The following is a 23593-nucleotide window of genomic DNA, read 5'->3' on the forward strand; positions in this document are numbered from 1 at the left end:
ACACACTCGAGCCAGATGCTGTTTGTCTGGGTTCTGCGAACCTTTGAGAATCTAGGAAAGTCTGCAGCTTGAGCCAAGGCAGGTGATCTGCATGAAAAATCTATCGAAAGCAGCCTGGGTGTGTCCAAGTTGGGCAGGGCCAGGTCTCAAATCACCAGGGCGTGGCGAATGAACTGTGGAGACTCAGATATGGTGTCTGGCCACCTGTGTTTGTGCGCTGGGAAGTGAGAGGGTTCAACAAAGAAACAACAGCGTCTGCCAGTTTCTCTGTCCAGAAGAAAGTTGCCCCTCCAGACCCCATCCCAAGTCAGACAACTCAATTCCCCACCTTTTGTCCCTGCCATCTTTTCAGCTGCTACCCCAGCACTGGAGCTCAGAGCAAGTGATTCTGTTGCTAAGTCCACATGCGGTCCCTTTAAGAGGAGCACCAGTGAGTGCAGCTGCACTCAGTCTCAGTCACAATCTCTGCTTGTTTTCACAGCCAGGAATTATGGAGACTTTTCTCCCCAGCACTAGAACCCTGGGCTGGAGTGGGTCTGGGATCTCTCACCCTTCTATGGGATGAGAAGGGACCCCCACAGCCCAAACTGCCCTCCCAATCTTTAATGGCTACACATGGGTGTGGGACCAGCCCATTCCACATCTCTGACCTTCCTACCAGTCTGGAGGTGGCTTCTTCTGCATGTCCTTAGTTGAAAGGCTTCAGTTTAGCTTGATTTTAGGCAATTCTCAATAATGGCTATTTTGTAGATTAGCATTTACCTACTGCGCCATCTTGTTTGTCAACTCCCAGGTTTCTAATGGCAAATAAGTGATTGTACTGTTTGCAAAGGAGTTACAGAATGAATTTTAACAAGAGATTTGGGGAAAGGATAAGAAGAGTGTAAAGAGACATGTGGAATTTGAAATGATGCTAAGGCATCTGATTGGAACTGTATTATAAGAGTTAAATATATATGTATCCTTCCATGATGTTTAGGCCATTGAAACCATGAGAGTAGAGTTAAGAGGAGAACAGAGAAAGTGTTAAGAGAAATAGTATCATGGAAGGAATTTCAAGGAGGAAATTATCAACAAGTCAAAAGCAACAAAAGCCCCAATTGGAAAAGAACTAGAAACGCCCAGTCATGAATTTTGACTACCAAAGTTTTCTCAAAAGAAAAAAGGGATTGTCAATTTTGAGAACATTTAGAAGATTATGCCATGAATTCTATGCAGTTTGAACAACATTAGCTTACATTTGTATACTTTACAGTGATTTTGAATACACTTTCTCATTTGAGCCTGATAATTCCAATTAGGAATCACCATATTGCAGATGAAATTCCTGAGGATTAGTAGGATTATCTGATTTATCAATATTACAGGGCCTTGAACTTGAAGTTTAGACAGAAGGATCAACTCTTCTCACTCCTAATTTAGTTCTCTTTCTAAGTATGTCATATAGCTTTACAATTTTATATGTTCCGTCAAGCTTATGATTTTTCTTATAATTTTATATCAAATTTCTTTTCATATAAGTTGTAATAATATAATTATGCAGCTACTCTATGAGATAATTTTGATGAGGATATATATACTTCAATAAAAATTAAGGTTGCTACTGAGAACATCCTTAACTTTGCCTTTTGAATTTACACATTCAAATTAATAATTAAGTAGATGGAAAGCCTCAAATTGTTACTTCCATATTTCCAGACATCTGGTTCCACAAGAATCATTGTATCAGAACAACCAACCCTTGATACCACTTTAAAAATCTGGACACATTCAAATTTTTAAAAAGAAGACAATAGGCTCCTGCTGTCCACTAAAGAAAGGTGACCTTGCCACAAACAATAAGCTCTTTGCTAGTATAACTTCCTTGTCCTACCCACTTCTGCCTGAAAGAAGTCTTTCATTTTGAAAAGTTTTTCGGAGCTCCTTTCTACCTACTAGATGGGATGCTGCCCTATTCATGAATCACTGAAAAAAGCCAATATGATCTTTAAAATTTACTTGGTCCAATCTTGTTTTTTAACAAAATAAAAATAAAAATAATACACCCTTTCTCTTAATAGCCATAATTGGCCATGAAATAAACCAAAATATAAGATTGCTTTTGGAGAATATTAGAAGTGGCCACATGTCAGAGGGAAAAGGCTTGGTGATTATGCCTTCATCACAGGACTTTTGTAAAAAGTTATTTGCTTGGGAATCAAGAAAATACTGTCAAAGTCTCATTATCAACTGATTTCTGTTTCTTCTATCACATTCCAAATCCCATGAAAATTGGGTTAACTTAAAGTTGTATGACATGGGGAAAAGTATATCTCTAACTAGAAAAGATTTGCTGCTTCAGTAAAGCTTAGAAATAATATATTGTTCTAAAAATAAGATTTCTGACTTGAAGACATATGGTGAATAGTCATGAAGTCAGGGAGAGAGGAGGAGTTGTCATGAAATGTGCTACATTAAATTGCCAGGGGGACAGACTGCACTTTCCTACTAACAAATGTCCCTTCTTTTTAATGTGGTTGTCCTTATATTTTCTTATTATAGGCACAATTCTTTCACTTTTTCCCTGTGAATATGTGAAATGCTTTCCTTTTTGAATTCCCAGAATGTGTTTCTATTTACTTACTAGAACTCAAAAGGTGTATTGTATACCCATTGCATATAAAAAATAAATAAAAACAAAATGGACTGGAAAAGAGATAATTCTACCCTTGGAAGTGGAGGGTGATTGATGTGGGAAAGGCTCCATAGAGGAAGTTATATTTCAGTAGGGTCTTGATGGGTGAGCAGGGTACTTGAGGAAGAAAACAAGAGAAGCAAGACTGAGTTTTTTTATGTGGCTAAAACAAAGTGTTCTGAAGAATGGCTAGAAATAGAGGTAAAGCTAGGTTGAAGTCTGCCCATAAGTGATTTTGACCACCATGCAAAGGATTTCAGTGTTTATGCTCTAGTCAGTCACAGTAGAGACTTCTCGACTTATTTAAAATATTTTTTAAAATGTTTACTGAAATAATGGAAACAACTGAAATACCCATTGATAGACGATTGGATAAAGAAATTGTGGTACATATGTGTGGTATAAATTGTGTATATACAGTGGAATATTACTCAGCCATAAAAAGGATGAAATCTTACAATTTGTGACACTATGAATGGACCCAGGAGGTATTATGCTAAGTGAAATAAGTCAGACTGAGAAAGACAAATACCATATGATCTCACTTACATGTGGAATCTAAAGAACAACATAAAGAAACAAACAAAACAAATAGGCTCATAGATACAGAAAACAAACTGATGATTACTAGATGGGACAGGGATTAGGGGGCTGAGAAAGGTGAAGGAATTAAGAAGTACAAATTGGTAGTTACAAAAGAATCATGGGGATGTGAAATACAATATAGGAAATATAGTCACTACTATTATAAAATCTATGTATAATGTCAGATAGGTATTAGATTTATTGGGGGGATTACTTTGTAAATTATATAAATGTCTAATCACTATGCAATTCACCTGAAACTAATATAAAATAATATTGAATGCCAATTATAATTTTTTAAAAAATAGTCATAGAGATATATAGTACAACATAGGGAAAATAGTCAATAATATTGTGATAACTACATGTAGTGTCAGATGGGTAATAGATTTATTGGGGTTATCACTTTGTGAGGTATATAAATGTCTAATCATTATGATGTTCTGTGCACCTGAAACTAATAAAAAAGAAAGAAAATGTGGTATGTCTATACAATAGAATATTACTTGGCCATCAAAAGGAATGAAGTACTGATACATGCTACAACATGGTTGAACTTTAAAGACATGCTAAGTGAAAAAGGCCAGACACAAAAGACCACATATTGTATGATTCTATTTATGTGAAATGTCCAGAACAGGCCAATTCATAAAGACAGAAAACACATTAGTGGTTGCCAGGGGTTAGGGGAGGGAGGGAATAAGGAGGGGGTGACTGCTTATAAGTATGAAGTTTCTTTTGGAGGTGATGAAAATATACTTAAATTAGATAGTGATGATGGTTGCACAACTTTGTGAATATAGAAAGAAAGACTGAATTGTATACTTTAAAGGGGTGAATTATACAGTATATCTCAATTTTTAAAAGATTAAAAGAAGACAAGTATTGTAATAAAAAATGTTTACTAAAGTAATACATGCACAAGCTTTAATAAATTGTAAAGAAAAACTTAAGTGAGAAAACCATAGTCCTCTGCCCCACTCTTAAGTACTCCCATTTTATCTCATTTAAGCTGAATGTCACTATTCATAGATTGGTTAATTTAGGACATTACCATGGACTTTCTGCCAGGCAGAAGAGGACTTAACTAATTTAGACCATACCTCTACTGCTTCATTCATTCCCCCAAAGTGATTGTTTTTACTTTCTGTATTGCTCACCATTGTAACTTTAAAAATATGTATTTAGGTGTTTATTTCCTTTTCTATCAACTATGTAAAGTATCCCTTGACTCTCTGCCATGTAAGATGAGTATACCAGCACTTCTATTTTCCCCTTTAGTTTTCTTCCCTCCTTGAAGTCTACTTTATCTGACATTAATATAGCTACTCCTGCTTTTTTAAATTAACGTTTGCTCAAAATATATTTTTCCACCGTTTTACTTTCAACCTGCCTACATTGTGATATTTGGAGTTTCTTGTAGACAGCATATATTTGGGTCATGTTTTTTAATTCACTCTGCAAATCTCTGTCTTTCAATTGGTGTACTTAGGACAATTATGTTTAAGGTAATTGCCATTATGTTGGAGCTTAAGTCTGCCATTTTATTTTTTGTTTTCTGTTTGTTTCTGTTTTTCATTTCTGTTTTTTTTCCTGTTTTCCTGTGGGTTACTTGAATATGTTTTAGAATTTCATTTTATCCATAGTGTTTTTGAGTATATCTCTTGTATAGTTTATTCTAGGTATTACATTATATATACATAACATTACAGGTTACTGGTATCATCATTTTACCAGTTTAATTAAAGTTTAGAAACCTTACCCCTCTTCATATGACTTTACTCTGCCCAATTTATACTATACAGTCATATATATATATATATATATATATATATACATACATATAGATATATATATGTATATGTATATGTATATATATACATATATATGTGTATATATATACATATACATATATATATATATATATATATATATATATATATATATATATATATATATATATATATATAAACACATATATACATATACATATACATACCAGGGGTGACAAAAATATGTATACAAGTGGACACTTTGGTCAACGTTGCTTAAGCAGTAGTTCGCCATAATCAGAAGTGTCTAGATGCTGATGGTAACCACTTTGAACACCTCTTGTAATTGCAGAGGTCAAATGTGATTTGTACTCATCTTTTGTTATCGGTATATATTGAGTATTACAATTTTAATAGTTTTTTAGTTTCTTAAAATGTGTATACATTTTTTGGCACCCTCTGCGTGTGTGTGTATGTGTGTGTGTGTGTGTGTGTGTGTGTGTGTGTGTGTGTATTTTTTCTACATACATTGAGAACTATATCAGATAGTTATAATTTTTGTTTCAACCATCAGCCATAATTTAGAAAACTCAAGAGGACAAGGGAAGTCTATATTATATTTACCCATATTTTTGCTTCTCATATTCTTTCTTCCTTCTGGAGGTTCTACCATTCCATCTTCTATCATTTTCTTTCTATTTAGAAAACTTCCTGTATTACAAAATTGTACACCTGAAACCTATGTATTAATAACTTTACTAACAATTGTCATCCCAATAAGCTTTAATAAATAAAAAAAAACACTTCCTTTAATCATTCTTTTAGGGTAGATCTGCTGGCAAAATTTCTTAGTTTTCTTTCATCTGAGGATATGTTGATTTACCTTTCATTCTTGCAGGATATTTTTATTGAATATAGAATTCTGGGTTGACAGTTCTTTTTTTTTTTCTTTCAGCACTTGAAAAATGTGCCACTTTTTTCTGGACTCTATGGGTTTTTTTGGGGGGTTGCCTTCTTTTAGTATTTTTTTATTATGATAAAATAGACATAAAATAAAGTTTACCATTTTAATCATTTTAAGTATAAAATTTAGTGGTATTAAGTTGTACCTTAGTAACAATGTTGTACAACACTATCCATATCCAAACTTTATCCATTAGACAATAACTCCCCATTCTCCCCTTTCCCAGTCCCTAGTAACCACTATTCTACTTCCTGTTTCTATGAATTTACCTATTCTAGGTACCTCATATAAGTGGAATCATATAATAGTTGTCTTTTGGTGTCTGGCTTATTTCACTTAGCATAGTGTTTTCCAGGTTCATCCATGTTTGTAGCATGTGTCAGAACTCCAATTCTTTTGAAAGCTGAATAAAATTCCATTGTATACATACACATTTTGTTTATACATTCATCTGTTGATGGACATTTGGATTGTTTCCAACTTTTGGCTGTTTTGAATAATGTTGCTATGAACACTAGTGTACAAGTATCTGATTGAGTCCCTGCTTTCAATTTGTTTGGGTATAGACTTAAAAGTTGAATTGCTAAATCATATGGTAATTCTTTTTTTAATTTTTTTTGAGGAATTTCCAAACCATTTTCCACAGTGGCTGCACCATTTTACATTCCCACCATCAATGAGCAAAAGTTCTAATTTATCCATATCTTTAGCAATCCTTGTATTTTCTGTTTTTTTCCTTAGTAGCTAACCTAATGAGTATGAAATGGTATCTCATTGTACTTTCATTTGCATTTCTTTAATGATTAGTGATTGTGAACATTTTTTCATGTCTTTTTGGTCATTTGTATATCTTCTTGAGAGAAATGTCTGTTCAAGTCCTATAGGATAGAGTGTGTATTTTTTTGTTCTTAAGTTGTAGGAACTCTTTATATATTCTAGATATTAATTTCCAATCAGATACATGATTTGTAAATATTTTCTCCCATTCTGTGGGTTGCCTTTTCACTATTTTGATAATGTCCTTTAATACACAAAAGTTTATAATTTCGATGAAGTTTGATTTACCTATTTTTTTTTGTTCATTGCCTTTGCCTTTGTTGTCATATATATCATTGCCAAATTCAATGTCATAGAGATTGTCTCCATTGTTTTCTTTAAGAGTTTTATAGTTTTAGCTCTTACATCTGTCTTTTACCCATTTTGAGTTAGCTTTTGTATATGGTATAAGGTAAGGACCCAAATACATTTTCTTACATGTAAATTTCTGGTTGCTGTTATTGTTTTTCTGTTTCTGTTGGGAAACAAAAACGTGGGAGCTTCCTAGTTCACCATTTTGCTGACATCCTTCTGGACTCTATGGTTTCTCATAAGTAATTAGGTATCACCCACATTATTTTTCCCTATAGGTAAGATATTGTTTCTGTCCAGCGCTTTTGAGATTTTTTTTCTTTGCTTTCAGTTTTCAGAAATTTGACAATGACATACCTTGGTATGGATTTGTTTGGTTATCTTATTTGAAGTTCATTCAGCCTCTTGGATTTGTAGGCTTCTGTCTTTTGCCATATTTGGAAGTTTTTAGCCATGATTTCTTTGCATCCTTTTTCAGCCTTGCCTTCTTTGTCTTTTCCTACAGGACAGGGGTGTCCAAACTGCTGCCGGCGGGCCAACTGCGGCCTATGATCCATTGTTAATTGGCCCTCAGTAAATTCCCAAAATATATTTAGTTTACTTAAATAAACCAGGTGAGGCAATACGTACTTCACCTCAAGTGAGTGGCTCGGCTGTTTGTGTATTTTACCACATATGGCCCTTGGTGAAAAACGTTGAAAAAAGTTTGGACACCCCTGCTATAGGATATCAATGACATAAATGTTAGATCTTTTGTTTTTATGCCACAGGTCCTTAAAGCTGTGTTCTTTTTTTTTTTTTAAGTCTATTTCCTCTTTTTTGTTAAGATTCGGTAATTTCTATTATTCTAACAGTTCACTGATTCTTTCCTCAGTCCCCTCCTTTCTGCTGTTTATCCTCTACATTCAGTTTTTCATTTCAGTTATTATATTTCTGAGTTCTTACATTTCATTTGTTTTTTCTTTATGTCTTCTATTTCTTTGCTGTGATTTTCTGTTTTTTTCATACATTTCAAGTAATTTTGTAATTGTTGATTGAAGCAGTTTTTATAATGGCTGCTTTAAAATCTTTGTCAGATAATTCTAACATCTCTGTCATCTTGTTATTGGCATCCATTTATTGTCTTTTTTCAATCAGTTTGAGATCTTCCTGGTTCTTAGTATATCAATGAATTTCAATTGAAATCTGAGCATTTAGGGTATTATGTTATGAGCCTATAGATCTTTTGTAAACCTTCTCTTTTAGTTGTGGCACCACTCTAGCCGAGGAGGTGGGGGTGCGCCTTCCCTCTGTCAGGCATGGTAAAGTCCAGGTTCCCTACTTAGCCTTCATTGACACCTGAAAGTGGGGCTTCTCATTACTGCTGCCATGATTGGAGTTCTGACTTTCCTATAGGTTTCCACTAATACCTCCCAGGATGGGAGAGGTAGGAGTGTTTCATTAGTTAAGCTCACCATTTGGTCTCTGCTGACATTATGGGGTGGGAGGTGGTTTCATTATTGCTAGGCAGTGATCAAAGTCTTGACTCTCCACAAGGATTCCATTGACACCACTCCAGAGGGGAAAGAGATACTCCAATTACTGCTGGGTAGAGGTAGCAATCCAGGCTCCACTGACACTGGAAGGGGGGATGGTTTTACTGCCTGGCAAGGATGAAAATCTCTGTTCCCTCTTGGCTTTCTCTGACACCAGCAGGGCAGAGGTGCTGGAGTGCCTTGCTACAGCCTGGCAAAAATAGAAGTCTAGGTTCCTTACTGTGCCTTTGCAGGCATAAGTGTGGGTTGCGCTTCAGTTTTTTCTGTGGTGTTTTGCAGGAGTAGAGTTATTTAGAGATAATAATAAACATTATTATCTCAATGTTTTCTGCTTTGCTAGGTTGCCTATTTCCTGGTCACTTAGCTAGAGAGAGGAGGCTTTTCTTGGGACTTTTTGGTCTGTGTCCTCGGTGTTTCCAGGTTTCTAGCTTCTTCAGCTCTAAGTCTGTGATATATGAGGCAAAAATAAAAAAACTGGAGAACTCACTACTATGTCATTCCTTGGGTCTAATTTCCCTTGCTGGTCTGCCTTCTTCTCTCTGTTTTTCAAAGTCTTCTTATGTTTATTTTACATATAATGTGCAGGGTTTTTAGTTGTATTTAGTGGGAGGAATAGGGAAAGGTATCTCTACTTTATCTTTCTAGAAGTAGAGTGAAAGTCCCTGTGCTTAATTTATAAATGTAAAACAAATCATGTTTCTGACCAGCGTACAAGTCTTAATGGCTTTTCACTGCACTCTAAGCCAGTTACCACATGGACTTACAAGACCTATTTTTTCCAACTACAGCCTCTTTCATGCTCTCACCCATTCACAATGTTTCAGCCACAATGATTTCCTTTCTGTTCCTCAATCACCTCAAACTATAGCTCCAGTGACTTCACACATGCTTTTACTTCTTCCTTGAACGGGCTATTTCTGATCTTTGCCTCCGTATAGTTTTCTTATATTAGGTTGGTGCAAACGTAATTCTGGTTTTTGCATTGTTGAAATCTGCCATTTGATATTGGAATACATTCTTAAGCAAATGTGGTTATGTTATACATCATTTTGATGCACATATCTCGCTTTATGTTTCTTTGTTAATGACTTATTACTTGCTGTTTATTTTATATTTATTTTAGACTATGGAAATGACATTAGACAAAAAGCAAATTTGAGCAATTTTCTTATTTGAGTTCAAAATGGGCCGTAAAGCAACAGATACAACTCGCAACATCAACAATGCATTTGGCTGAGGAACTGCTAATGAACATACAGTACAGCGCAGTGGTGGTTCAAGAAGTTTTGCAAAGGAGACAAGAGCCTTGAAGATGAGGAGAGTAGTGGCCGGCCATTGGAAGTTGACAACGACCAATTGAGAGCAATCATCGAAGCTGATCCTCTTACAACTACACAAGAAGTTGCCGAAGAACTCAGTGTCGACCATTCTACTGTCATTCGGCATTTGAAGCAAATTGGAAAGGTGAGAAAGCTTGATAAGTGGGTACCTCATGAGCTGACTGAAAATAAAAATTAAAAAACCATTGTTTTGAAGTGTTTTCTTCTTATTCTACGCAACAACAATAAACCATTTCTAGATCAGATTGTGACCTGTGACGAAAAGTGGATTTTATACAACCATTGATGACCAGCTCAGTGGTTGGACCGAAAAGAAACTCTAACGCACTTCCCAAAGCTAAATCTGCACCCAAAAAAGGTAATGCTCACTGTTTGGTGGTCTGCTGCCAGTCTGATCCGCTACAGCTTTCTGAATCCTGGAGAAATCATTACATCTGAGAAGTATGCTCAGCAAATCGATGCGATGCACCAAAACCTGCAACGCCTGCAGCCAGAATTGGTCAACAGAAAGGGCCCAATTCTTCACGACAACGTCCAACCGCACGTTGCACAACAAACGCTTCAAAAGTAGAATGAATTGGGCTACAACGTTTTGCCTCATCTGCCATATTCACCTGACCTCTTGCTAACCGACTACCACTTCTTCAAGCATCTCGGCAACTTTTTGCAAGGAAAATGCTTCGACAACCAGCAGGATGCAGAAAATGCTTTCGAAGCGTCCTTCAAATCCCGAAGCATGGATTTCTAGGCTACAGGAATAAATAAACTTATTTCTCATTGGTAAAAATGTGTTGATTGTAATGATTCCTATTTTGATTAATAAAGATGTGATTGAGCCTAGTTATAATGATTTAAAATTCACGGTCCGCTGAGCTCCAGATGGCTCAGTTGGTTGGAGCGTGTCCTCTCAACCACAAGGTTGCCAGTTTGACTCCTGCAAGGGATGGTGGGCTGTGCCCTCTGCAACTAGCAACGACAACTGGACCTGGAGTTGAGCTGCGCCCTCCACAACTAAGACTGAAAGGACAACAACTTGACTTGGAAAAAAGTCCTGGAAGTACACACTGTTCCCCAATAAAGTACTGTTCCCCTTCCCCAATTAAAAAAAAAAAATTCACGGTCCGAAACCACAATTACTTTTGCACCAATCTAATATCTCAAGACTGTGCCTAAATGTCACCCACTCAAAGAAATCTCGCATCACCTTAAGGAGTTTCCTCTCTCCCTCACCCCAATTGTTCTCTATCACTAGGGTTTCCAGGAGGGAATTCCTGCCTGTTCTCAGGAACTTTTTTCTCTTTCCCATTCCCAAATCCTGAGAAAAGTTCATTGCGGAGAACAGAAAAGTTTATATCTCAGGATTCGGGAATGGGAAAGCAAAAAAAAATCCTGACAATGGGTGGGAATTCCCGCCGGGAAACTCTATCTATCACTATACCGTGTATATTTTACACCAGCACTTTCCATGATTGTATATATGTATATGTATATGTATATGTATATGTATATGTATATGTATATGTATATGTATGTATATGTATATGTATGTATATGTATATATACGTATATATATGTGTGTGTGTATATATATATATATATATATATATATATATATATATATTTGTTCTTGTTGTTACTTTCATTACTAAAGCTCACCATTTGGTCTCTGCTGACTATTTTGTGTGTGTGTATCTTATGTTTCCCACTGGATTGTAAGCTCCATAGGGACAGGAGACATACCCATTATATTTGCTAGTTTATCCATGGTACTCAGTACACAGTAACCATTTAATAAATGTCTGTTGAATGAATGGAGACACAACATTGTATAACATACAAATTACATTGCCATCCTACAATCTAGAAAGTTGCCTATTTATTTATTTGGTATGCATTTATATTTTCATATTGTGAAATACACCCAAAATACTTTTGTATATCTCTGTCAATTCATATGTTTGTATGCTTTGTTTTGTTTACAGGATTTGAGGACAACCATGTTTTACTCATTTTTGTATCTATAGTACTTAGCACAGGACCTATACAAAGTAGATGCTCATGTTGAAAAATCAATAAATGATAGGTTGCATTGTGCTACAAAGTGTTTGAAACAGTTCCTAACAGAAACTAAACAAACAAAAATATTTTCATTACTTAGAACACTGAAATAACTAAGTTTCCTTTCAAAATCAAGACAATGTCAAAAAGCAGTGGCAAACTTACATGCCTCTCTCTTTTTCTGGATACAGTTCTTGGTCAGTAGGAATAACTGATTTGTTCCACTTGGTATGAGCATCCTTAATTTTCCAATCTTCCTAGAAGTAAATAAGACCCATTTGAGAAAAAAGACAAAATCTATGGGGAAAGAAAGCAATCTTTCTTTCCCACTCCCCATTTTTACTTTTCTGCAGTCAATGATTACCCAAGGATTAATCAATTTGTCTCCTACCTTAAGCACTCTTACTTTTAAAAAATTTGATCTATAGAGATGTACCAGTTAACTTATAAACAGGACTGCTGAACTTATGTAGCACCAATTTTGCCAGTTCACACGTGCCACTATAAAGTAAGACGGTTAAATGTTCAGATGAAAATGAACCTAACATCTTGACTATGAGGGAATTCCCTAAAATCTAGGTGTTTTGTAAATATATAATGTTACAGTTCAGAAGAAAGGGTTTAACTCGGCATTTTTATCCTGTAACATTAACACTAAGTTTTTATTAATTATGGGTTTACACCAATGATTAGGGTAAACAGTCTTTTCAAATTTGAAATCTAGTTTGTGCTGCTGCTGCTGCTGCTGCTGATTTAGTAGGCCAGGGCTGAACTGGCCTAGTTCAGCAGAGCTCACTCCTTTTGGGAGTATTTATGGACTTCCTAGATCTGATCTGTGCCAAGTGGTCAAGCAGTACCTAAGCAGCAATATGGTGGCAGCTTCTATCTTAGCTTATCACACTTCCATAGATTCAACCAGTAAGGGGAAAACAACCCAAATGGATTTAGAAAGTTTATTATTTACATAGACAGCAATGCAAGATCATCATACTGTCAATTACCCATGCCCTTAGTCCCATAGGATGATACCAAACCAGAGGAGCCAGATGATACATGATACAAGTGGTGGGTCACTCTCATTGCAGAGCCAACTCTAAACTACAGCTAAACAGTTCTATGGTCTGAAATTGTATTTGAAGCTAGGGTGAGGTGGAAAGTCCCATGGCTCACTGGAAGCAGGATGGCAGATGAGAAATGGACTTGGGATAGCTCCTCACAAAACTGTTTTGCCATGTTCCAGAAAAGATCACAGGGCATTTTGTCAAGGAATGTGTCAGACTGTGGTTGAGCCTTCCCGACATGGCCTATGTAGACATGTGCAAGGAACGTCACCAGAGTGCCATGGGAAAGCTGTTCTACAATCTGACGAGGAGGGGGAGATTTCAAAGCCAGCCTAGTTTGAAAGGTGCCATCATTCCATAAATGGCAAAACTATAATCAGATAGATTAGGAATCATCATTAGTGCCTGGGATTGCATCAGAAAAGAGTAATAAAAGTAGTAGTGGTAAATTGGAGAATCATTACCATTCATTGTGGAGTCATCTGAATAAGACATACATGTAGGTGGGCTGTGAGGAAGGATAGAAGGAAAATCGACTTGTGAAAAAGTTCATGTCCTATAAATCAAGCCTCCCCATTCTGACGTCCAGTTCTTTCACAAATCTTAATAAGGCCATGAAGCATATCCAAACTGACCAAACCACCAGATTTTTTTCTCGGTTCTTACTGGAACAACATCATTTATGCACATCACACTATTTTCCACTCCTTCCTACCTGAAATTCTTTTTTCACTGGGCTACCATGACACTACATTCTCTTGGTACTTCTTATAATGTACTTATTTTCTCTTTCTATTTTGTGGGTTTCCTTCATGGATATCTCACAATCTCTGTCTTGTTCATATTCTTGTTTTAGTAGTAACTCTCGAATCTATATCTTCAGTTCATACTGAGATTCACACTCATATACGTGAATACAGAAACTACCTACTAGAAATCCCTTCTCAGCTGTTCCACAGGTATCTCATGTTTAAAATGTCCAAACCAGAGTATCCCAGATCACTTCCCTCTTCCAAATCTGCTCCTTTTATTTTAGATGGAGAAGAAAAAATTTACCCATTCACCCAAGTTAGAATCCTGGGAATTATTCTTGGTATTGTTCTTTTCCTAACCTCATATCTAATCAACCACCAAGTTCTCCTGAATATTTATTAAATTAAATCCATTCCCTTCTCTCCATCCCCACCTCCACTATGCCTTTTTTGATCTAAGTCATCGCTTTACTGGTCTATTATCACATCCTCCAAATTGACCTCCTCCCCCACCCTGTCCCTCTCAAATCTGCCAGTCAATATAAAACATAAATATATAACTTCATTGCTTAAAATTCTTAATTGGCTCCTATCTTCTTAGGTTATCTTTAAGTTGAGATTTCTTCTCCTGATCTGGCTGTTGCCCACCCTTCCCACCTCATCTCGTCACCTCTTGCTTCGCTTTTCAACTCCAGCCATCCAGGTACCTCTACATAGTACTTTGTAACTTTGCTCACACTGTCTTTCCGCCTATAAGTTCTTTTCTGCATTATTGTTTGGCTGTCATTCTTTAAGACCTAGAACAGGCATTATTCCTTCCATCTAGTCCTTCCTACAGCTGTCATGTTCTCCTCTGTGCATAGTACTGAGCACATCTATGATTGCACTTAACAAATTATCCTGTTAAATTAACTGGGAATGTTTCTGTTTCCCCTACCAGTCTATGAGCATCTTGGTCATCAACAGCCACAAAATCAAGCGAATTTTTTTCCGATGAAAGGATACAACTTGGGTCAGCACATTGGTAGTGTTCAAAACATATCTGTTGAATAAGTTTATGTGTCCTTCATTAATGGCTGCTAAGTGCACCAGAAAATTTCCTCATGGGCTAGGGCTTCATGGGTTAAGAAAACTTGGTTTCCTAATCTAGGCGGGCTCTGAGATTTTAATTACACTGCGATTAATACAGCAGGGAATACCTGGGAAGAACACCTTAAAAACCCTATTGGGGGTAATCAAAATGGTGGCGTGAGGTGAGCCTCTATAAACCTCCCCTGGAATTTACAACTAATCAAACAACAATAACTCCACAAAGGACTCCCTGCACAGCAGACAGGCAAGACGAAGAGGACCACTACTGAATTAACCTTAACGTGGGCGAATCAGGCGAGTGGAGGGAGGAGGAAAGGGAGAAGTGCGGAAACAGAGCCGCGCAGCCACAGGACACAGACCTGGCTCAGTGCTCCGAGATCGCTGCATCCTGGAACTACTGCAGCTGCGGGAGAGGGAAGAACTCGGACTGCTAGGGCTCTGCTTATGGCCCACAGGGCTGAGGGGGCAGCATATAACATGGCTGAACCCAATGCTCATGGCAGAGACCTCAGAGAAAAGACTGAGGGAAGAAGGCTGAAAATGGTGGTTTAAGCTCTCACTGCCGAGCAGAGAAGGGAGCCTTAGGCACTGAGACTAGCCGGCCCCTCCCTACCCTCCCAGAGCTCTCCCTGCCCCCACCTGCCTGGTGCTAGAAGCAGAACAGTAGCCGTGTGTCATGAAGGAGACCCTGCTCGCTGCACCATTCGTCGTGCGGGGCGGCCGGCGGGGTCTCTGCTCCCGCTCCCCACATAAGAACGAAGGACATGGTGAGGCCAAAAAGGATAACCCATGGAGCCATAGATGGGGGAGTCATACCACTATATTCTCTCTGGCGGCACTATACTCTCACTGGAGGCTGGATCCACACTGTCCGCAAACCGCCATCCATGCTTGCCAGCCCAGCCACCATCTCCTTGCCAGCCCCCATTCTTCTCTCTGCTAGCCTAGCCACAGCAGTTATATTAGTGGCCAATGGCTCACTGGTTACAGCTGACGGCCAACTAGCCACAGCTGATGGCCATCCAATCACAGTTGATGGCCATTTACTACCTGAGCCAGCACCTGTCTATGTGAGGCTGAGAGCCTGGAAACTACTTTCTGGGGCTCTGCCCCCACACCGTGTCAGATCAAAAGAACAGAATATTTGCAGTTCTGAGAACTGTGGACCACAGACACCGATTCGCAGCACAACTAGTTCCGACAAAGGGGAGGGAGCTGTGGAAGCAGGACTAGCTGTGGTGGTGGTCGCCGCCATTGCTCTGGGCCACCTCTCACAACTCACCCCGCCCCTGACCCCACCTATCTGGGCGGATCCCTGAAGGAGTAAACAGAACTGCTGAAACATACGGGCTCTGAATCTGGTGCAGGAAGAGCTTTGGAACTTCAAAGCTCTCCGCATACCCACACGGACACTGCACCCTGTGACCCAGGCGAACTATAAACAGAGGAGAAGCCCGTCTCCCAGAGAATGCCCCCATTGTGTGAGAAGTTGGAATAGTGCAAAGAAAACATAGCACTACCGTGCGAGAGAGAAAAAAAAGGCTGCAGTCGGAGAGAAAATAAAACATTCTACCAACAAGTAATGGAAAACAAAAGAAAGACCTCTTCCTATCAACCTGTTGCAGAAGCCACTCCTGTAGATGTCTAGGAAGAGAAATAATAAATCAGTAATTGCCATGAATAACCAAGGCAACAAGACAGCTCAGAAAGAAAGTGAAAAGTCTCCAGAAAAGAAACTTAAAGATATGGAAATACGTGAGTTAAATGACAGAGAATTCAAGATTGCAGTTCTGAAAAAACTCAACGAGATGCAAGAAAACACAGAAAGGCAGTCTAATGAACTCAGAAACACAATCAAAGAACAACATGAGCATTTTACGAAAGAGATTGAAATTTTAAAAGAACCAAATAGAATTTCTGGAGATTAATAACTCAATAGAAGAAATTAAAATGAAATAACCAGCTTAGGTACTAGAGATGACCAGATGGAGGAAGGAATCAGTGACATCGAAGACAGAAACCTGGAAATTACACAGATGGAAGAAGAAAGAGACTTGAGACTTAAAAGAAATGAAAGAACTCTACCAGAACATTCTGTGTCGATCAGAAAGAGCAATATAAGAATAATGGGCATACTAGAAGGAGAAGAAAGAGAGAAGGGAATAGAGAATATATTGAAACAAATTGTTGATGAGAATTTCCCAAACTAGTGGACAGAACTGGAAACTGGAATCCAAGAAGCAAATAGAACACCTAATTACCTCAATCCCAACAGGCCTTCTCCAAGGCACATTGTTTTGAAGCTGTCAAAAATCAACGACAAAGAAAGAATCCTCAAGGCAGCCAGGGAAAAGAAGACGGTAACCTACAAAGGAAAGCCCATTAGAATATCATCAGATTTTTCAGCAGAAACTCTACAAGCCAGGAGGGGGTGGAACCAAATATTCAAACTATTGAAAGAGAGAAATTATGAGCCAAGAATAATATATCCAGCAAAGATATCCTTTAGATATGAAGGAGGAATAAAGACCTTTCCAGACATACAGAAGCTGAGGAATTTTCTAATACACGACCTGCACTACAAGAAATACTAAAGGAGGCTATTCGACCACCATCAACAGGGACAATTTGTGGCAACCAAAACTCAAAAAGGGGGAGAGTAAAGGCCTGAACCGGAATATGGGAATGGAGAAAGTAAGCGTGCTGAAGAAAATGGAATACTCTAAATATCAAACTTTCTTTTACATAAACTTAAGGGTAACCACTCAAAAAAAATCCAGAACTGAAATATATACTGTAATAAAAGAAGAAACAGAGGAAACATCATAGAATACCACCACACAGAAATAATAGACAACAACAAAAGGCAAAGAAACAATGGAGACACAGCCTTACCAGAAAACTAAAGATAGAATGACAGGAAATCCTCACATATCAATAATCACCCTAAATGTAAATGGACTGAACTCACCAATAAAAAGGCACAGAGTAGCAGATTGGATCAAAAACTAAACCCAACCATATGCTGTCTCCAAGAGACACATCTCAGCTACAAGGACAAGCATAGACTCAAAGTGAAAGGGTGGAAATTGACACTCCAAGCAAATGGTACCCAGAGAAAATCAGGTGTAGCCATAATGATATCAGATGAAACAGACTTCAGGGTGAAAAAGATAACAAGAGACAAAGATGGACATTTCATAATGGTAAAGGGACTATACAACAAGAAGACATAACAGTCATCAATATTTATGCCCCCAATCAGGGAGCACCAAATATACCAAGCAACTACTAACAGAACTAAAGGGAGAAATTGACCAAAACACAATTATACTAGGGGACTTAAATACATCATTGACAGCTATGGATAGATCATCCAAACAGAAAATAAATAACGAAATAGCAGCCCTAAATGACACATTAGATGAAATGGACATAATTGACATATATAGAGCACTTCATCCTAAAACATCAGACTATACATTCTTTTCTAGTGTACATGGAACATTCTCAAGGATAGACCATATATTGGGACATAAAATCAGCCCCAGCAAATTTAAGAAGATTGAAATCATACCAAGCATATTCTCTGATAACAAGGCTTTGAAATTGGATATCAACTACAAAAAGAAACCAGGAATACACAAATAATTAGAGATTAAGCAACATACTCTTAAAGAATGACTGGGTCAAAGAAGAAATTAGAGGAGAGAACAAAAGGTATATAGAAACAAATGAGAATGAAACTATATCCTACTAAAATTTTGGGGATGCAGCAAAAGCAGTTTTAAGAGGAAAATTTATATCATTACAGGCCTATCTCAAGAAACAAGAAAAATCCCCAAAAATAACCTCACATTAAACCTTAAAGAACTAGAAAAAGAAGAACAAATGAAACCCAAGGTCAGTGGAAGAAAGGAAATAATGAAAATCAGAGCAGAACTAAAGGAAATAGAGAACAAAAAGACAATGGAAAAAATTAATGTGACAAAGAGCTGGTTCTTTGAAAAGATTAACAAAATTGACAAACCCTTGGCTAGACTCACTAAGATAAAAAGAGAGAAGACACTAATTAACAAAATCAGAAATGAAAAGGGAAGTTATCACGGACACCACAGAAATACAAAGGATCATCCAAGAATACTATGAAGGACTATATGCCACCAAATTCAATAACCTAGAAGAAATGGACAAGTTCTTAGAAACATATAGCCTTCCAAGGCTGAACCATGAAGAACTGGAAAATCTAAACAGACCGATCACCAGTAACGAAATTGAATCAGTCATCCAAAACCTTCCCAAAAGCAAAAGTCCGGGACCAGATGGCTTCACTAGTGAATTCTACCAAACCTTCAAAGAGGATCTAATACCAATCCTGCTCAAACTCTTCCAAAAATTGAAGAAGAGACAGTACTCCCTAACTCATTTTATGAGGCCAACATTACCCTGATACCAAAACCTGGTAAGGACAACACAAAAAGAAAACTACAGACCAATATCTCTGATGAATACAGATGCAAAAATCCTAAACAAAATTCTAGCAAATCGAATACAACAATGCATTAAAAAGATTATTCATCACGACCAAGTGGGGTTCATCCCGGGGCACAAGGATGGTTCAACATCCAAGAATCCATCAATGTGATACATCACATAAACAAAATAAAGGACAAAAATCATATGATTATATCAATTGATGCAGAAAAAGCATTTGACAAGATACAACATCCATTTATGATTAACACACTTAATAAAATAGGTATGGAAGGAAAATACCTCAACATAACAAAGGCCATATATGACAAGCCCTCAGCTAATCTCATAATTAATGGTGAAAAACTGAAGCCCTTTGCTCTACGTTCAGGAACACGACAGGGCTGTCCCCTATCACCTCTGCTTTTCAACATAGTGTTAAAGTCCTTGCCAGAGCAATCAGGCAAGAGAAAGAAATAAAAGGCATCCAAATTGGGAATGAAGAAGTTAAATTATCACTCTTTGCAGATGACATGATGCTATATATAGAAAACCCTAAAGACTCCACCAAAAAGCTATTAGAAACAATCAACGAATACAGTAAAGTTGCTGGCTACAAAATCAATGTACAAAAGTCCATTGCATTCCTATATACTAACAATGAAATCTCAGAAAAGAAATACAAAAACAATTCCTTTTGCAATTGCAGCAGAAAGAATAAAATACCTAGGAATAAACTTAACCAAGGATGTGAAAGACCTATATGCTGAAAACTATAAGACATTTTTGAAAGAAATTGAAGAAGACACAAAGAAATGGAAAGACATTCCGTGCTCATGGATTGGAAGAATCAACATAGTTAAAATGGCCATATTACCCAAAGCAATATACAGATTTAATGCAATCCCCATCAAAATCCCAATGGCATTTTTAAAGAAATAGAACAAAAATCATCAGATTTGTTTGGAACCACAAAAGACCCTGAATAGCCAAAGCAATCTTAAGAAAAAGAACAATACTGGAGGTATCACACTCCTGACTTTAGCTTGTACTACAGGGCTACAATAATCAAAACAGCATGGTATTGGCAGAAAAACAGACACATAGACCAATGGAATAGAATTGAGAACCCAGAAATAAAACCACATAAATATGGACAGATAATTTTTGACAAAGAAGCTAAAACATACAATGGAGGAAAGACAGCCTCTTCAATAAATGGTGCTGGGAGAATTGGATAGCCACGTGCAAAAGAATGAAACTGGACTGCTATCTGTCACCATGTACCAAAATTAATTCAAAATGGATCAAAGACTTAAGCATAAGACCTGACACAATAAACTGCATAGAAGAAAACATAGGTACTAAACTTATGGACCTTGGGTTCAAAGAGCATTTTATGAATTTGACTCCAAAGGCAATGGAAGTAAAAGCTAAAATAAACGAATGGGACTATATGAAACTTAAAAGCTTCTGCACAGCAAAAGAAACCATCGACAAAATAAAGAGGCAACCAACTGAATGGGAGAAGATTTTTGCAAACAGTGCCTCTGATAAGGGGCTAATATCCAAAATATACAAGGAACTCATGAAACTCAACAACAAAGAAACAAACAACCCAATTGAAAAATGGGCAGATAACCTGAAGAGATATTTCTCCAAAGAGGACATACAAATGGCAAATAGTCATATGAAAAAATGCTCGACATCGCTAATCATCAGAAAAATGCAAATAAAAACCACAATGAGATATCACCTCACCCCAGTCAGTATGCATATCATCAACAAGACAAATAGTAACAAGTGTTGGAGAGGCTGTGGAGAAAAAGGGACCCTCATACACTGTTGGTGGGAATGCAGACTGGTGCAGCCGCTATGGAAGGCAGTGTGGAGGTTCCTCAAAAAATTACGAATAGCATTACCACATGACCCAGCAATCTCTCTCCTGGGTATCTACCCCAAAAATCTGAAAACATTTATACATAAAGACACATGTGCTCCAATGTTCATTGCAGCTTTGTTTTTGGTGGCCAAGACATGGAAACAACCAAAATGTCCTTCGATAGATGAATGGATAAAGAAGTTGTGGTATATATACACAATGGAATACTATTCGGCGGTAAGAAAAGATGATATAGGACCATTTGTGACAACATGGATGGATCTTGAGAGTATGATGCTAAGCGAAATAAGTCAGACAAAAAAAAGAGAACCATATTATTTCACTGATATGTGGTATATAAACCAAAAACAACAAAAGAACAAGAGAAACAAATGAGAAACAGAAACTCATAGACACAGACAATAGTTTAGTGGTTACCAGAGGGTAAGGGGGATGGGGGGTGGGAGATGAGGGTAAGGGGGATCAAATATATGGTGATGGAAGGAGAACTGACTCTGGGTCGTGAATACACAATGGGATTTATAGATGATGTAATAGAGAATTGTACACCTGAAATTTATGTAATTTTACTAACAATTGTCACCCCAATAAATTTTAAAAAAAAAAATACCCTGTCGGGATAACCTCGACTTGAGGCAATTTCTCTTCACCCAGAAATTGCTGTGAATCTTGGTCTGGAAAGGACATGAGTTAATACAGTTTACACTAGAGGCCGAACAGCAAAGAAAGGATTCTACTAATTTAATTAGAGTCTCTGGGTGCTGCTCCCTGATAATCTAAAGGGAGGTTTGGCCCAGAGCAGCACACTGAACGCCCATGTACAGTTAAAGGTCTCTTCCTATTTGCTTCTCTGACTATTGCGGGCATAGATAGCTATCTGGTGGTTGGTTACATCAGAGGCTTTGGTTCTTTATTCATAGCTGTAAGTAGCTGTTAGTTGAATTACACTGCAAGGAAGCAAAAAACGTTCCAAACATTTTGCTAAGCTTTCTCTGGAGCAAGTTTCATATATTGTTCTTGAGAATAAGTTGTGTTTTATCACTACTGGTCTTATCAGAATTGCCTCACTAATGTTTCTGAACAAGGTATACAACTTGTGCCATCATAGAACACCTACTTTTGAACTTATAGGAAAGGTCTGGGCAAAACTGAATAGAAAAAAGAGCGCTTCTATCCTTTCCTGTTTTAGGACACTGATCACCCTCATAGCTGTTCTCTCTGTGTTGTAACTTCTCACTAATCATTGAAACATGTAAGTTAAAAGAGAAAAATAATTTATGGTAAAATATTACTCATTAAAAAAGCAAGAAATCTAAAAATTATACAGACAGCTATAGCAAGAAACATCATTTAAGCAAACTGGGAAAATCACCAGAAAGGGCTCTGCAAGACATTTTGTCTAAATGTTAAATAACTAAAAAAACATTAAAATGTCTTTCATGGCAAGTCTGAGGTCTCTTGCATAGCAAGCTTCTTAGCAGAAGAAATGGGAAGTGAAGATTAAAGCCCCTATAAAATAACCTAGGTTGGAAAATGTGGTTAGAGATATTCAGCTTGAAGCTCCAAAAGAAACATTCATGTTATTTACTCCTGTCTTTGGCTCCAAAGAGACAAAGGCTTGAAGCCATTTTTCTAATGGAAGGCTCCTTCCCTATCTGACCCAATCCCTAAGAGTCAGATCCATTGAGCATCTAGATTCCAGTCAAAGGACCTTTGTAAATTCCATATCTGAAGTAATTAGACTCATTATGTATACTACAAAATCTTAACTGGAAGTAATTTGGTCAAGAGATTTTAATTTTTTATTAAAATCTAGAGGGAGAATAAAAAGGACAAAACTGTAACAATTGAATTAAAAGATGATTTAAAGTGATTTGTTTTGATATGGTTGCAAACATCTCACAAGTTTTATGTCTCCAATTAACTTAATTTAATATTTCTCCTCTGCCTGCTTCCAAAAAGAATCCAAGTCTGCTTCCAAAGAATCAGTTTGGCTTTGGTATCTAGACAGTTGAAGTATGTGTGACATCATGTCATTTAGTGTGTTATGTTTTTATATGCATTTTATGATGGCATACCACCAATCTTTGAGATTGTATTGTGCATTAAGAGAAGGCAAAATAAAGCTGCTGAAGTTTGCATATAACCACACTATACTATACTTACAAAAATGGGGGAAGACATTAACATTTTGAATAATAGTCAAAGTATATAAAAGCTAAATTATTTGAAAAGTTGTGGAAAGAAAAGTACAGG

At 37.2% G+C, this 23593-nt stretch overlaps 1 long non-coding RNA gene across 1 annotated transcript in view; it reads right to left on the reverse strand.

Moving 5' to 3' along the window:
• The window catches only part of LOC141569718 (uncharacterized), a 115856-nt gene that overhangs the window by 89836 nt on the left and 2427 nt on the right, over positions 1 to 23593 (reverse strand). The window contains exon 2 of the long non-coding RNA XR_012493476.1: positions 12222 to 12313. This is a non-coding gene — a long non-coding RNA (uncharacterized LOC141569718). The remainder of the gene's footprint in view (positions 1 to 12221; positions 12314 to 23593) is intronic.

Source organism: Rhinolophus sinicus, chromosome X, assembly GCF_036562045.2.
Source record: "Rhinolophus sinicus isolate RSC01 chromosome X, ASM3656204v1, whole genome shotgun sequence".
In the NCBI taxonomy this organism is placed as follows: Eukaryota; Metazoa; Chordata; class Mammalia; order Chiroptera; family Rhinolophidae; genus Rhinolophus; species Rhinolophus sinicus.